The sequence below is a fragment of the Myotis davidii genome, unplaced genomic scaffold, assembly GCF_000327345.1.
Source record: "Myotis davidii unplaced genomic scaffold, ASM32734v1 scaffold534, whole genome shotgun sequence".
Taxonomy (NCBI): Eukaryota; Metazoa; Chordata; class Mammalia; order Chiroptera; family Vespertilionidae; genus Myotis; species Myotis davidii.
In genome coordinates, this window is record NW_006286678.1 from 350801 (window position 1) to 362292 (window position 11492).

Genomic DNA, 11492 nt, shown 5'->3' on the forward strand with positions numbered 1-11492 from the left:
GACAATTCAAAGAACTGGGATTTGAAGGGAAGGATGGTACTTCAACAGGGAAATGAAAAACATTATAGTCAAACATATATTCTACATTGTTACTGAATATTTTAACTCAGATTCACTTGGGAGTAAATTGAGTCAACATTGTTAGCCACTGGGTAGATTTAACCTACTAATATGAGATAGAATACTGTGGAAGTTTCACTTAGTAGAGTTTCAGGTAACCTTTGACAAATCACTTCTCTACAGCTCAGTTATCTCATCTGTAAAATGGAGATATTGCGCACCCAATAGAGTTGTTTTGAAGATTAAATGAGTTTGATGTGTATAAAAGGCTTGGAATAGTGTCTAGCATAGAGTAAGTGCTATATAAGTATGAGTTATTATTACTATTATTATTATCATTTCCAGGTGGAAGATTGTAAACATGTGCAGTTAAGCAGAGTTTATGCAAAAAAGTGATGATTTAATAAGCAATTCAAGACTTGTGCGTGTGAATTTATCAAGTGACTTAGGGAATGGCTCGGTGATTAATATGCAATCTCCCAAGAGAGGACCAGGTATCTGAGAAGTCTACCTAATGCTGCCAACTAGCTGTTTGAGTTACATTTATCTCCTGGAGTCCAGATAGGTAAGTGGGTGTGTAATAGGAAAGCCAAGTGAGCAGGTGTCCTACCAGAGGACATTCAAAGCAGGAAATGCCAGTAAAACATCCAAGCCAGAAGCCTTTTGAGAGGCATGAAAGTTAGGAGCTCCTCAGACGCAATGTGAAGAGTGGGAGAGATGCAGCCCAGTGCCAGGAACTGAACAGGAGTTGAGTCCGAATGAGAACAGGCAGCAAGAGAAGAGGAAGTGGGACAATTGCATCAATCTCTTTGAAATTATATGCCTCACTTGTATGAGCCAGTGGATGTTAGGCAGGCTTAAATGCAAAGGATAGAAGGATTCACCACCCAGACCAAGTGGAGAATGACCGTGATCCAGATGGACCAGGCTAAAATCACCTCTGCCTTGAATTTGTGTCATGTTCCTTTGTGCCACAGACATGATATGCAGCAAGCACTCTGAATTCAGGGCTCCAATGACTCTGAGTATGACAGTAAGGATCTGCTCATCATGCTAGATTTGCAGGGTTCAAACACGTAGATCAATTTTATTAGGTAGCGAACAAATGGACACTATTAACGTTAATTTGTTTCTTCTGCTCAAGGAAACACCGCACCCTCAGTTGGTAAATGTAGACATGGAAATGGATTTCAAAGGTGTAAATATTAAGAGGCTTCTGTAACTAGAGAAAAATGACATTAATGAGAGAACAAGAGATTGTATTTTTTCTAAAACATGAAGTATAATCATTGTGAATTCTTCCTAAACTAGGAATACCACAATGAAAAGTTTACTTCCCTGCCCTTCTCCTGCCACTCCTAGTTTATGCTTTGTATTCGCAGAAAGTTATCTTTCACTTTCTGTTTATACTTCTGTCTGAATATTTAATCTTGACATATCCTCTGGAGACTCATTCTGGTATTGTAACCTTTCACAATTAGACATCGTTGTATGTTATTAAAACCTTACAGGGACTTTTCATGAGTTTAACTTTTGTAGGATTTATTTTGAGTATCTGGTTGCTGCTATTGTAAAATTAGATCAAGAGTATAAATTATAAAAGCATCTTGTCCATATTTGAGGGGCAGGAAGGACAAGGAGCTGGAGGATGGGAAGAAAGGGGTGTGACAAGGGTAAAGAAGCAGGTTGTGAAAAAGGCTCTGAATTGGAGTCAAAAGATACGTGATTGAGACAAGTATCAACACTTACCAGCTGGACAAGTCACCGAACTCTCTTACATTTGTAAAATAAATGACTGTAGGAGTTGTAAAGCTAATGTGTATGAGTTTTCCCCACAATAATAGCTCACACTTCTGAGTGCATATTAAGTGCCAGGAACTCAGCTAAGTGCATTATATGGATCATTTCATTTAATCCTCACAACCCTGTGAGTTAGGAATTATTAGTTGCCACATTTTATAGATGAACAGCTTAGAGAAGACAAATAACTTGTCCAAAGTTACAAAGCTTGTAAGTGTAGTACGTGGGGGGTTAAGCTTAGCACTAACTCCAAAGTTAAACTTAGTCACTGTTTTATGTACAATTTTTTTCAATGTTTTACTGGCTCCTAATACACATATCAGCACAAAATAACTTTTTGCCCATGAGCCAACCCTAACTCTCTAGAGTTCTATGTTTGATAAGAATTTTTGTTAATAAACCACTTATGGCTCAATAAAACATTGTGTTTTACATTATTTTCATTTAGTCCTCATGACAATCCTAATAAAGCATGAGGAATTCATTGAAGTCCCCAATATCCCACATGGTATGTGGGAAATGTGATTGGAACCCAAGTTTACCTAGCTTCATGGTCTATTTATTTAACGACATGCTATTTGGAATCACATCAAATGCAGAGGTTAAGTTCTAAAGGCAGTATATAAGACAAAAATTGCATATAATAAAAATGTCCATTAAAATCCCTTTAATCACAGATCAACTATCATACATGGGCTATCCTAGGCCACATTGGAGACCAATAAGTTCAATGCCAGAAATTTTTCCTGCAGAATTGGAACAGGTTGCTGTTTCTTTAATTTAGCACAGATAAAAGAGTTTATGTTTTTGAAAAGTAAGTGTCTCTGACATAAGAATTATGCCCAGCTCCATAAAGTGATCATATTATAAGAAGTAAATGAAGCCGATTGGTTGAATAGCAAGGGAATGTTTCCATTTCATGTTCTCTCCCGGGCATGTAGCTGATAAATGAACTGACTTACCTCTACTACTGAATTTTTACTTTTTTAATTTCCAGATTTAATGTGCTTCTACTATATACTGTGATGCCACATCAAGGGTCAGGGGGAAATAGGGTAATCATTATCTATTTTATTTTTTGTTAATCCTCAGCTGAGGATATTTTTCTATTAATTTTTAGAGAGAGTAGAAGGGAGAGGGAGAGACAGAGAGAAACATCAATGTGAGAGAGACACATTGATTGGTTGCCTCCTGCACACACCCCAACCAGGGCCAGGGAACCTGCAACCAAGGTAAGTGCCCTTGACAGTAATTGAACCTGGGACCCTTCAGTCCTCAGGCCAATGCTCTATCCACTAAGCCTAACCAGCTAGGGTTAGAGTAATCATTATTGATTTATGTAGGCTAGGAATGTAAGAATGGCCATATTGGCCACAATGGTAGTAAGCATTTAAGTATTAACTGAATCTGAACCTCACCCTTCCTCTCATATCCACATGGCTTATAAAACTTCACACACTTTTCTTATTGACCGTAAGTCCTTAAGCATAGGATCCATAATGGTTCCACTATCCAGTTTAATCCCAGAGCCCAGCAGAATAGCTTGAACACAATGGTCCAACTCAGAAAAGTTTTTGCTGAATAATGAATGAATAAGCAAGTAATGATTATGTTCCCTTTAAAGTTAGGATCTTGCTGCAATGTCAGAAGAACCCTTAATATTTTGTGGAGTTAAACTTCACTCAGTTTGACCCCCTAGTCCAGAAAACATGGAGAACACAATCTATTCGGTTTCCTGGATTTCTACTTACCCAATATGCTTAGTACTTTGTTATAGGAAATGTTCAAGAAAGTCAGAGGATGGATTCACTAGTCAAATTGCCTGAGTTCATATGCCTTGGCATTTACCTAACTTCTCCAAGCCTGAGTTTCCTCTTTGTAAAATGGGTAAAAACAGTGATTATAGCTAACATTTCTGAAGTATAAATGATATGACATTCACTGTTCTAAATGCTTTCTACAATCAAGCTCACTTAACATTCCCAGGTGCCCTGTGAGATTGTGGATCTGTAAGTTTAAGGATCCTGTTCTGGGCTGCACAGCCAAACTGGCATCCTACCCAAGCACTTGGACTCCAAAGCCTGTGTTTCTAAGCAACGCTCTATATTGCCTCACAGCGTGGTCACATTTAAAGTGACCAGCCTAGTAAAGCATTAGGCACAGTGTCCAATGCACAAAGAGGTCTTACTACAATGTCAGCTCTAATCATCAGTAATAATAATATAATAATTACATGATCTGCACCCAACAGGGCATGGTAACCACAGGACATGCTGTGGTTAAGCCCCCTAAACCCCCTTCAGAGCAGAGAACACACTATCCCAGCTACCAGGAGTGCTGATGGTGGTAACTCACAGCCAAGCCACTTTTGGGAAAATGCCCTTTGATAAAGGAAGCAGCCTTTCCCAAGATTCACACCCTCTGGAGGCAGCCCTCTTCCAATGTCTGGATGCTAAGGCAAGGTTGGGGGAGATAGAGCAAAGGCCCGTCCCCTTGCCTCAATGTGGGACAGCCCCGAAAGGCCAGCCCTGCTCCAGAGTTCCCTGTGGGGTCTGTTGAGCTGTTACAACTGCATCACCTTCTCCCTCTGCCCAATCCCTCATCCCCCACGGTGCTGCTCCTCCAATAAACCCCCCACATTCAAATCTTCATGTCAGAGCCTGTTTCCGGAGAACCTGACCCAAGACCATAAGAGAAGACCCCACAGTCCCGCACACCTTCCTAAAGCCACGGATGCTCCACAAGTGTCTGGTTTCTCACAGAGACTTGTATCTAGATCTCCTACAGACCACAGAGCATGGGACGCCCCCCTGATGGGCCCACTCTTTCTGGCATCATCTTTCCTCGATTGCCACATTCTTACCCAAGCACGTTTCTGGATACACACCTGTCTGTACCTTCTTCCTTCTGTCTTGAACCTGTCATAAACATCTCCATTGATAAGCTAATGATAAAAGTATGTAAAATTACTCAACTCTATAAAATTACTTAACAAGTATGGAGCCACTTCATCTACTGTAATGAAAATGAATTAAAACATGCCAAAATGTTAGAGTGCCCAAGGAAATCTAAAATTGTATCCAATTTAAAATGGCCTTACATTTGTTTCTTAATTTTGCTGCGTAAATTGGAATGTCGTTCTCAAAGTAATCTTAAATTGACTTATGCACAAACATCAGCGCTCATGTTCTTAACTTAAAAACTCAAGTTACTAACAGAAAGATGGTAATAATCTTGCAACTTTCCCAAATTGTGCTGTCAAAACAGAACCTCCATCTCAGACTGCTCCTTGGCGGGGCCCACGTGAGGCTGCAATGTTATATACTCTGGGCTGGCAGAAGTGAGCTTCTCTTTGCAAAGAGTTATATAAAGGTTAATGAAATTAACCAGGGGAAAAAAAAGGAGGAAAATAAATGTTCATAATCCTTCAATGACTGAGTATAAAAACATAATGATCCACTCTTAATTCTAGCAGATTTACGTGGTCACTGGCCATGCCATGGCAAAGGATATTGTCTCACTTGACAATCGGCCAAGTCTGGTTGGAATATGAGTGAGTGACCATCTATTGGCATTATTTTGAAAATAAAAGGACTGTGTATTTTTATCTGTATCCAAACACTTCCACACATGACAATGAAGTAATTTTTCACTAATTGGCTAACTGAACATGTGATGTTCTGAAGTGATACTAACAAAGCACAAACACAAGAGGAAAAGAAAGGGCAAACACAAGCTGTCATCTCGGGACTGCAATTCTCTGAGGAACACGCCAGACATTTGCCCGGGAAGACATGCCCATGGTCTTCAGTTTGCAGGCAGTCCTCAGCCTATTTCTGGTGCTGCTATAAACTTAAATTGGGGGACACAAGAAACATTTTGCAGAGGGTTTTCTATAGTCTGAATGTTTGTGTCCCTTGCCGCAGGTTCATATGTTGACATCCTAACTCCAAAGGTGATGGTAATAGTAGGAGAGGCTTTGGGGAACTGGCTGGGTCATAAGATCCGGGTGCTCATAAATGGGATTAGTGCTCTTACGAAGTAGATCCCACAGAGCACCCTCACCCCTCCCATCACGTGAGGACACAGGGAGAAGTCTACAACCAGAACGGGGCCCTCACCCAACCATGTGGCTCCCTGAAATGGAACTTCCAGCCTCCAGGACTGTGAGAAATGCATTTCCGTCGTTTACAAGCTACAGTCTGTGGTCTTTCTTATACCAGCTCAAATGGGCTAAGACAGGGTTCTCACAGGGGACGATGTCTTCTCTAAGCACCTCAGAAGCTCTCCATCACAGGGGTACTTGAAGACCACCTAAAATAAACAAGTGAAGCTCTTCTCCCTTTCTTTATCAGGGAAAGGGGATGCCACAACCATTTACACCAGGTTCGGCTTTGCTTAGAAAAAGTGTTTCCACAGACAATGCCTCTGAAGAGGCTCGCTGAATCAGGAGAGCGGATGATTCAAAGGGCAGGATTTTACCACAGCCACAAACAGGAACCTCTTGTCAACACAGCCCAGCAGCCCCAGCTGTGATGACTGCCCATTCCTGCACAGAACCAACCCTAACCAGCAGTTTTATTTGCATTGGCAGCTACTTTTATGATTCCAATGGCCCCAGTTCCTCAGTGAGGCTTTCCAGTGACTGCTACACAATTTTTCCATATTCTCTGCAACTGGGCAGGGTATTAGAGGAAGTGGGATGCAGGTGACTGACAAATTGTGACCTGCTTTGTCCCCAAGCTGAACAGGAACTGTTCACAAGTTTCTAAGTTTTTTATAAGTTTATTACTTACTAAATTTTGAGCCTAAGCCCAAATTCAAATAATGATAAAAAAATATGCTTGATCTTATTTTTCAGATCTTAGAAAAGTTTACAAAGGTATAAATTTCATATTATTTTTATTTATTTATTTATTTATTTATTACTTTATTTGAGGGGGGTGGGTTGGAGGTCTGGGCACCAGAATGGATATCTGGGTCCTGCAATGGAGGTCTGGGACCCGGATGGAGGACTGAGTCCAGGAATGGAGGTCTGGGTCCAAAATGGAATTCTGAGCCCCGAGATGGATGTCTTTGCCCCAAGACAGAGATTGAGCCCCAGGAATGAGGTCTGGGCCCCGGGTCTGAGGTCTGGGCTCCAGATGGAATCTGGATACAGATAGAAGACTGGATTCTCTGTGGGAGCTCTGGGCCCCAGAATGGAAGTCTGGGTTGTTGGATAGTGGTCTGGGACCTGGATGTAGGTCTGAGTCCAGGATGGATCTCTGGGACCCAGGATGGAGATCTGGGCCCCGAGGTGGATGTCTTTGCCCCGAAAGGAGTTTGGAACCCGGGAATTGGATATGGGCAACAGGACTGAGGTCTGGGCCTAAGAACAGAGGCCTGGGCCTTGGATGAAAATCTGGGGCCTCAGATGTGTGTCTTTGCCCGGGAAGGAGGTTGGACCCCGTGAATTAGGTCTGGGCCCCAGGATAAAGATCTCGACTCAGATAGAGGACTAGATTCTGGGTGGGAGCTCTGGACCCCAAAATGGTAGTCAGGGTCATAGAATAGTGGTCTGGGACCCAGATGTAGGTCTGAGTCCCAGGTGGACGTCCGAGTCCTAGAATGGAGGTCAAGGACCCGAAATAGACGTCCTGGCCCTAGGTGGATATCTGGACCCCGGATAGAGGATTGGATTCTGGTTGGTGGTTTGGGCCCCAGAATGGACACCTGGGTCATGGGATGGAGGCCTGAGATCCGGATGTAGGTCTGAGTCCTGGATGGAGGCCTGAGTCCAGGAATGGAGGTCTGGGTCCAAAATATACTGGGCCCCGATGTCTGGGACCCAGATGGAAATCTGGACCCACGATAGAGGACTGGATTCTGGGTTGGAGCTCTGGGCCCTGGAATGGAAATCTGGTTCATGGGATGGAGGTCTGGGACCCGGATATATGTCTAAGTCCTGGATGGCGGTCTGGGCTCTAGAATGGAAGTCTGTGTCCAAAATGGAGATCTGGGTCCCGAGATGGATGTCTTTGCCCCAGGAAGGAGATTGAGCCCCGGGAACAAGGTCTGGGCCCCAGGACTGAGGTCTGGACCCCAGGATGGAGGTCTGGGCCCAGCGATGGAGCTCCTGTCCTTGGATGAAAATCAGGGCCTTGAGATCAGTGTCTTTGCCAGGGAAGGAGGTTGGGCACTGAGAATGAGGTCTGGGCTCTGGGCCTCAGGATGGAGATCTGGTCCCTAAATGTACAACTCGGTTCCAGGATGATGGTCGGGGACCCAGTATGTAGGTTTGTACCCGGGGATGGAGCTTTGGGCCCTGGATGGAGAATTGGCCCTTCATAGCAGAGTGGATTCTGGTTTGGAGGTCTGAGTCCCTGAGTGGACGTCTGGGCCCTGGTATGGAGGTTGGGACCTGGATGTAGGTCTGAGCCCCGGATGAAGGTCTGTGTCAGAGAAGGAGATCTGGGTCCGAGAAGGAGTTCTGGGTCCTGTAATGGAGGTCTAGGCCCCAGTATGGAGTTCTGGGCCCTGGATGGAAATCTGGGCCCCAGATACAGGAATGAATTCTGGGTTGGTGGTCTGGGCCCCAAATGGACGTCTTGGCTCTGGTATGTAGATCTGGGACCTGGATGTAGGTCTGATCCCGTATAGAGGTCTGTGTCAGAGAAGGAGGTTTGGATCTGGGAAGGAGGTCTGGGCCCTGGAAGGAATTCTGGGTCCTGGAATGGACGTCTGTGCCCCAGTATGGAGGTCTGGGCCCCAGATGGGGATCTTGGCCTCGGATATAGGACTATATTCTAGGTTGGAGGTCTGGGCCCCAGATGGAGATCTTGGTCCCGGATATAGGACTATATTCTGGGTTGGTGGTCTGGGCCCCAGAGGCAGGTTTGAGTCCTGGAATGGAGTTCTGATCCCCAGTATGGAGGTCTGGGACCCGGATATAGGTCTGAGCCTTGGATGAAGGTCTGGGTCCTGGAATGGAAGTCTGGGGCAGAAATGGTGTTCTGGGCCTCAAGGTGGATGTCTGCACCCTGGGAAGGAGGTCTGGGCCCTAGGATTGAGGTCTTGGCTCCAAATGGAGGTCTGGACCCTGGTATGGAAGTCTGGGACCTGGATGTAGGTCTGAGCCCAAGATAGAGGTCTGGGTCCTGGCATGGAGTTCTGGGTTCTGGGATGGAGGTCTGAGCCCTCTGATGTTATTTTTAGATAGCAGAGAGTGCTTACCTACCAGCATTCTGATAATGTAAGTAATTCACAAAAAGTGGTTTGAATGAGCCTTAGGATATATATATGATATATAAGTAAATAAAATAATTTACACAAGTAAAATAATAAAGGCACAAAATACTTTAGTTAAAATTATTTTATATGCTGATGTACATAATCCTTATTGAGCATTCCTACCTTAATTTAAATGAATGTGTTTTTTAAATGCTTATCCTATCTAATAAAGAGGGAATATGCTAATTGACCCTCATTCCATCATAAATATGACAGCACCCAGAGCCAATAAGGAGGGAATATGCTAATGGACTGCCATGCTCTCAAAGATGGCGGCACCCACAGCCACAAGATGGCCAGTAGCGGAGAGCAGTTGTGGGCGATCAGGCCAGCAGGAAGGGCAGTTAGGGGCAACCAGGCCAACAGGGAGGGCAGTAGGAGGCAACCAGGCCAGCAGGGGAGGGCAGTTGGGGGTGACCAGGCCTGCAGGAGAAGGCAGTTGGGAGAGACCAGGCCTGCAGGGGAGGACAGTTAGGTGTTGATCAGGCTGGCAGGGGCGTGGGTAGGAGGTGATCAAGCTGACAGGCAGGCGAGCGGTTGGGAGCCAGCAGTCCCAGATTGTGAGAGGGATGTCCCAGATTGGAGAGAGTGCAGGCTGAGCTGAGGGACACCCCTCCCCCAGTACACAAATTTTGTGTATCTGGCCTCTAGTTTATTATAAAGTTTAAAAGGAAGAATTATACACCATGCTTTACAAAACTTCAGAAAATATATCAACAAGAATTCAAGAGCTAAGAGATTGAAGGTATAATGAGATGAACTCTGAAGTTCTTTCAATTCTAAGGGTCTTACATCTAGACACTCTTTGATTACATTCAGTTGAGAATTTCCCTTATAAAATTTAATACATTTAGATAAATTCATAATGTGTCATTTGAATGCTTTTCTCTTTATTCAAGTAGAATACACAGAACTTGATGGACCTAATTGGTTGAATCAGTGGTTCTCAACCTGTGGGTTGCGACCCCTTTGGCAGTCGAATGACCCTTTCACAGGGGTCGCCTAAGACCATCCTGCATATCAGATATTTACATTATGATTCATAACAGTAGCAGCATTACAGTTATGAAGTAGCAACAAAAATAATTTTATGTTTGGTCACAACATGAAGAACTGTATTTAAAGGGCCAGAAGGTTGAGAACCACTGGGTTGAATGCATGGCTGAATTTTGATCTATTATTTTCCACAAAAGATTTGAGACAACTGGCAAAAAAAAAAAAAAAAGCATGAAATGCAATAGGGGAATATAGATAATGTCAAGCACAAAATTAAGAAATTAATATTTAAAAGGCAGATAAAAAGAAGTCCGTATACTTGCTGTACCTAAATTTCTAAGTTGGTATTGAGTTTTCTGGTAAAGAAAGCAAAAGGGGATAATTAGAACTCATATTTCTCATTTCTGAAAAGAAGGAAGTATAATACTTCTTAAAGGGAAATCAAGTTTTTTCTATGAATTAGTTCTAAAAGAATTACAAAGAATTTTATATAGGCACAAGTAAGTTGGGTAGTAGAGAAAATGTTCAACCTTGTTTCTAGCTGATGCTTTAGCATATTTTGTTGTAGCAATTAAAACATAATATTAAATATAATTTATGATGTGCAATTCTTCAAAGAAATGAACTAATGCAATCCAACTATACAGGTTTGTGGTGATTCAATTTAATTGAAAGGGAGAATATGCTGATCTTTGTCTTCTATTGCATTCTATTGAAATGCAGAGATTTTTCTCAAAGACTTGAGTTAAGTTATACAACTTGCTTATTGAAGCCCCATACTTTTCAGTTCTTTGTTTTTTTATGGTCTATAGAGTTTGTTTGTAGTCATTCATAATAATAGTTAATAATGAGTGCATGTTATGCACCAATGTGACAATTGAGAAGTTCAGAAAGATTTCTTCATTTAAAATTTGAACCTTTTTTCTCACCCAGATGCTAGGTTCTCTTGTTGATATTTGATCCATGCCTTCCCCTCTACACACCACTTAGGTTAACCTTCTCTTCATGAATTTTCCAAAATCACCAATAACACTCCCCATGACTTGTCACCTTAACACAAAGGAACATGTATTAGAACATTTCAATCTAAGATTAGGTCCAATTGTGGTTGAGTCCATGTGATCAGTCATAGTTCAAATGTATTACAAAAGATAAAGAGGAAGCGTACTTTGGAGAGACTGTCTACAGATGTAGGCCCTGATCTCAGCAGCTTCTGCCAGGTGCTTCTTTGTCTTATTTGTTTGTGTGTCGGCGAGCATATTTGTTTTATTGTTCGCCTATTGCTTTGTTTTTCACAAGTATTTATGAATCACAAATCATAATAATAAAAGGATATATGCAAATAGTCATCACGCCATGATGCT